The sequence below is a fragment of the Galleria mellonella genome, unplaced genomic scaffold (assembly GCF_026898425.1).
Source record: "Galleria mellonella isolate WM207_F2 unplaced genomic scaffold, CSIRO_AGI_GalMel_v1 utg64, whole genome shotgun sequence".
In the NCBI taxonomy this organism is placed as follows: Eukaryota; Metazoa; Arthropoda; class Insecta; order Lepidoptera; family Pyralidae; genus Galleria; species Galleria mellonella.
The window spans coordinates 8053197-8059545 of record NW_026442133.1 but is presented as its reverse complement, the minus strand read 5'-3'; the positions used below and the strand labels follow the sequence as shown (position 1 = coordinate 8059545).

General features: G+C 30.4%; 1 long non-coding RNA gene across 2 annotated transcripts; it reads right to left on the bottom strand.

Moving 5' to 3' along the window:
* Positions 1–4331: 4331 nt before the first annotated feature.
* LOC128201899 (uncharacterized) lies at positions 4332–5788 on the bottom strand. Of its 2 annotated transcripts, none has more exons than XR_008253498.1 (2): positions 5600–5788; positions 4332–4729 (listed from the first exon to the last, which is right to left on the bottom strand). It is a non-coding gene; the product is annotated as an uncharacterized LOC128201899 (long non-coding RNA). The 2 variants fall into 2 exon arrangements; XR_008253497.1 differs by having other exon boundaries at positions 4332–4687.
* Positions 5789–6349: the final 561 nt, after the last annotated feature.

The following is a 6349-nucleotide window of genomic DNA, read 5'->3' as shown; positions in this document are numbered from 1 at the left end:
TTGCCTTATATCAGCGGATACACTCAATTATGTTATAATCAAGGCGGCGCGGCGGGTGCTCGAGAACGTAGTACTCCGGGAGCACTTGGTCTCCCGGCCGGCCTACTAACTTAAATGTCACTGCTTTAATGCACGGCCCATTCATTATTAAAATACGACTCTCTTTCTGAACAACGACCCTCTTTACAATAATTCGCCAACAAAAACTTTTAGGGCTGAAAATAAAATGAAACAATAAGCGCACACCCAACCTCGTTCGATAAGATTGTAATGTAGCTGCTCGGAGTTACGAAATTAATTTATTTTCTCCTTTACATTTTGCCCGGTCAGATTACACAGTTCATTGTTTTATTTGTCTGATATCTCGTTATAGTATTAATTATGAATAGTTTCTAGTTTTTCAGCAATAACTTTAACTAACGCAAAAATAATTGAAATGTTTTAATATTAAACGAATTTCCATAATAAGTCCTTTATTTTTATTTATCCTAAATTTTGTGTTATAAATTTAAACATTTCATTTAAATTTAAAGGATAATTTTAAAACTATTTATAATAAAATTATTTCATGAAATAATTTTAGAAAATCGTTGTAATGTTGTTGTTGTAAAATAATTAAATTTTGTTCCACAAAAAAAAACCTATTTTAATAATGGCAACACCAGTTGTTTTGATTTAAAAACTAACCTACTAAACCAATTTTGTTATAGGTCTAATCTGTAAGTTTTTTTTCGGATAATAAAATGACTTTCCAAACCAGTTTACAACTGACGGAGTTATGACAAATATGAAGTAATACAATCGATGTGAAAATATTCTTTTTTTTTAAAGTCATTTGAAAATACATATTATAAAGAAGATGACAAAATATTTAACTGAATGATAAGTGGAATACATAATATGAGTATCTACATTTTTTGTATGTAACTTGGAATGGCAAACAAGATTAAAAGTAGTAGTCATTCCCTATAGACATGAACAGTACCATGGACATAATACGAGTAGAGTATACTGTGTCGCCCATGCTACCTTTCACGCGTTGCCATTCCTGAGAATTAAAGTGTTATGTCTGTACTGTACTGTACCTACTGTAATTTCACTGCTATATTCTACTTTCCAAACCGAGACACAACCATACAAACAAAACTGATTCACGGCGAAAACACGAAAAGTACAGAGCTACACAAGCTTTTGTACAAAGGAAATAAATAACGTTTTATAATAAAAATAATATGTGAATCATGTAACATATGAAAATGAGTTTATTTATATCTTAGTTACCTCCTGGCGACATAAACGGTTCAATCAATTGTTATAAAAATTGGTACATAGGTAATATACCAGATTGGGAAGAACATAATCTACTTTTGTTCTGCTAAATCTATATATATATATATATATATATATATATATATGTATGTATATTGGACATGGATAAAAAGAAGAAAAAATTAATGATAATTCAGTGTCATAACATCTTGATGGAACTTCATTATGTCGATTATTTTATATTATTGAAAATACTTGTACTTTGTTCCAGTGTTTTTATTAAAAATTGTTTATTATCAGTTTGTCATATTTTTTGTTTAGCGTGTTGCGCTGTGTATTTAAAATTTATAGAATTATTACTTACAATTGTATTTTATTAAAAAATTTTTAAAAGTACACCTGAAAATGAAGTTTCGAAACGAGTCGCGTCTATATTTAATATACAATTACAATAGTAAGTACATTTTAATAAAGAAAATGGAACGTGTATAAATAATTCTTACTTTAACAATATTTTAGTTTAATTAAAGCTATATAATTATTACATTCTGTATATATGTGTTTAGAAAAACTCGTCGCATACATATCCAACCTTAGGCAGACCGTTTGAGCTTTTGTGTGCAACCACAAGGGTTGTTGATCGAAGGCCGGCCTCTAGGCGCGGCGATTTGTTACACATTGTGTTGGTATTTCATTTATCACGGCGATTCAATTTTCCTGGCAATTAATCATTGAACAATACTGGACGCCGGTGGACGGGCTCCCATCGCAGCGCTAAATACCGACCTGTGCAACCCTATAGATAAATATGTACGTTTTGTACATATTTACCTACATATAAAAAGCAAAAAATACCGCTCAAGCACGTATCGATACGGGTCTAATATATGTATTTTAGGAGAGATCCTATGAAATTTGGACTCAACACTTATTTCAAGGATCATAAAATTTAGCTTTGATGACAATCAGCATTATAATAATATTAAAGTGAAACGTCGCATTTACAATTTACTAGATTGCTATTATAATTTAATAATAAATTATAATATCAAGATTATATTAAACTTAGTGATCACACTTAATGTTCTCACACTTGATAAGATAAAATCTGAAAAAGTTGTTTTTGGTAACAGGCATAATAATATCTATGAGAAATAATAATAATAATTCATCAATCATAAATTATGTTCTTATTGTTAACATAATCTCAATGAAACGAGGTTTTCAGATGTTATCTCAAAATTCAACTAAGTAATAAGAGTCTGTAGCGAATGTAAGCAGGTTGGTTAAACTCTAATTTATTAATTAGAATATAGTTACCTGTTCTTTCGGGGGGGCTTCATATACCTATACAGAATATGCAACTTCAGTATTAATTAAAACTTCCAAAGCAAAATAGTGGTGAAATATTTATGTGAATTTTGTTTTGTACTATATTTTTAGTATAAGAGCTATAAATTATTCAGAATTTAAATTAAAAAACACTGTTTATGTTAAAAAACTTCTGTATAAATACTCTTAAATTATATAATATACAGTAATAATAAGTATGTTTTTATCACAACGGAGTGTAAAATATTCCTCAGTCTTACACAAGGGGAATAACTGTCCGTAAACTATTTATTTTCGTTATTTCACTACATAAATATGTGGCGATTCACATAGACAGGTCTGGCGGGGTAGAAAGATGGCGTAGATATATGACTGTATTATATGAACGGATGGAGAAATGGAAGGATGTGACGAAATAATAAGGGCGGAAACTCTTTCATTTTTTATTTAGTAACAGAATACTAAAAAGGGTTCTCGTACCGTTTTTACATTGAGTTATTATGTAATATTTTGGTGTATTTAAATTATTGTATAATTCCTAAAATACCATGTAATTTAGTTATAACAAATAAATAAATAGGACACATCGCACAGTAGTGTGATACGATGTCCTATTTTTTTACTACATGTACTCCATGTAGTTTTAAACTAAACAGAAGCTCGTATTATGACTACTTATATCACAATAGATAGGTATACTTAAATACCTACTTTTTGTAAATAAACGCATATTACAGATAAAACTTATTTTTTTTTAATATATTCTTTATCGCGGTCACAAAATATGTTCGTATCTATTATAGGAGGAGCTGAACCAGTAATCATCGTAAGGTGAGACAGAGTGTTAAACTACTTCACAACCAAGGCAGTAAAATAAAGATCTTCTTCATGCCAATTATAACGTTATGTCAATTATTTCATAATGAGTTGAGTCCTTGAAGCACTAAAGGTAATGAACACCTTTTCACATTTATCATACTAATAGGATTAAGAATAATAATTTTATGTAAGTTTTTTTTTTTAATTTATTATTACAATATCTAAAATTTTTAGAAAAGATATGTTCTATTAGCATTAGGAATCCATGTAGTATGTATATTAATGCGAAATACATTGAGATTTTATTTCAAAATTAGGCAAGAAAGTTTTAATTTATGCTTGATGTTATTAGTAGTAATATTATCCTGTACATCGGTGGGCAGTTTGTTTATAAATTGAGGAATTACATAATCAACCTTACCCTTACCATAGCTGTTATTTCCGCAAGTGCTTTATTTTAATGGATGATAATGGAATGGCAATCCCGCCCGCGTCATCGGTATACACCGGTGGGGCACTAGTGAGGATGATTAGTGAGGATGAAAAGGCAGGCAATTAGCTCATCGTGACGAAGTCAACGATAAATTAGTCATGATGGTTTCCAGGAGGAACCGCGTGGAGGTCAACCCGAAAAGGTATATTGATAGCAATGGGGGACAACCTCCCCATTACTAATAATCCCTTTCTCTACAAACATTAGATTAGATTCGTTTATTTACAAGAAGATTATGTTTAAAAAATATTCCAGTATTTTTTATTATATTGTTCTTTTTAGAATATTTACTTAGTTATAAGGCATATAACAAGCATTTAAAATATTTAAAAGACTTACTGCTAGAAGTTTCGATGATTTTATAACCAAATTAAATCAAAACTAAAACTATTTTTAGGGTTTATATATAAAAAAGAAATTTTGTCTTTAAAATTTATTTTAGTTCATCAATAATTGCTTACAACAAATACATATATTACAGAAACATTGTCACAACATAATAAAAGTTTATGGAGGTATATTGCGTATGATATCATTAAAGATAGGTAACATGAATCAAGTAATTACCATATTTTTATATCATAAAGTATGCCAGTAGATAACACGACAGAACTAATGTTCGATATATCGATAATGTCACTTAACGCGTTTAATTGGTGTCGAGCCCACCCAATAAAGAAGCCATCAATTTGATGGCGGTACAGCGGTGTTGTAGTCAGCGAGAACGGCGACATGTGCTGATGACGGACGCGTTTTGCCGCCATTGGCTGCCAACTCGACGAAGAAAACATTTGTAATAATTATCCATTTCAGCGCCTATGAATGCGGTATAGCATAATTATAGTCGTGTAATATGGCTAATTTCAGAAAATTACTTCGTTATGTATTTCTGTGTTTTGATGTAAAAATCACATATGAGATTAACTTTGTAGATAATAAATCATGTATATTTTAAAGAATACTTTTAAGTTTTTACATTTTAAGTTACATCATCGTTAGTTATTAAAACATTTGTGGATAGTTGGTAAATTAAAATAAGAGAGAATCGATCATGGTAATTTTAAGAAACATTTGTTTTAATTATATATAATTCCTAAATAAATTTATATTTTGTTCTTTTAATTTATTAAGTACTAGCGATTTCTCTCGTCTCCCCACGCATGAAGTGGCAATAGGCTGGTCACATAGCTCGAAGAATCGACATCCGATAGAGAGGGGTTTGCCCGTACGGGGCAATAAGATGAACCTGACAACGACGTGACGACCCCAAATGCATTATTGCATGGAGTCAGTAGATGCAGGTGGTTCAGGACCATTTCTTATGGCAGTCTATGGGGGAGGTCTATGTTTAGCAGTGGACAGATTCTGACCATTCTGATCGACGATATCAAGTAACATGCTTCCATGATATTTTCATTTTGATTTAGCTGTTTTTATAAAAATTTGTAGAGATCTGTATCCAAACTTAATCTTGTAAAATCTATTTTACTTTTAATTTAAAATCTATCTTTTTGGCCGATATACTAAACATATATGGTGTCGCGGACTTTTTTGTAAAGCTAAGAGTAATGAATATTTTTGCTACAGATTTTATTTCTTTATTTCAAACCATTTATGCAGTGCATGGCCATATTATAGAATATTTGCCGATATTAATTACATTTATTATTGAAAATAGATACTTACCAAAATAAAAAGTAGTCCATAGCACTCAGGGATAATATACCTTTCTAACAGTGAGAGAATTTTAAAAAGCGGAATACTAGTACAATCTCACAAACTTCACCTCTATTACTACTCTATTATACTATTATTGTACTATGTATAAAGATATATCAAATATCACGACTGTTGGTTGTGCCGTTGTGGTTACAACAGGTAACAAACAAACTAATATATAAATTAATTCAATTTTACAATTATAATACTCGTACTAGGTGTAGATATATATAGGGAATAACTCATCTTTGTATTACATTTCATTCTAATCTGTTGAGTAGTTATTGTGTGAAAGAGAATAAACATTCCTTTATTTATCTACAAACTTTTGCATTGGTAATAATAATAATATTAGTAGGTATGAGTGGAACTTCCAGCGTTATCCAATTATATTAGGGTAAAAGTTCAAGTAAGTTTGTCAACTATTTTAAGACGTGTATATCTACGGTGATATTCAAATTGTACAATGAGTTTAGATGTTCACATAGGTCTCGCGGGGAAAACTGGAACTGGCTTATAAATCTTGACAGAAAGAATTAATGAAAGTAGTAGCTATCTACTGAGACAACAAACATTTGGGGGAAACAATCCAAACACCGAGATTCGAGCCAATTTAGCAAAGTACGTTTCATATATTGGTCAAACTAGTATTGAACTCTGACCCTCGTTGCCAATATGATTGTGATCTGTGAAGGCAGGTACCTAATTTCTTTAAGT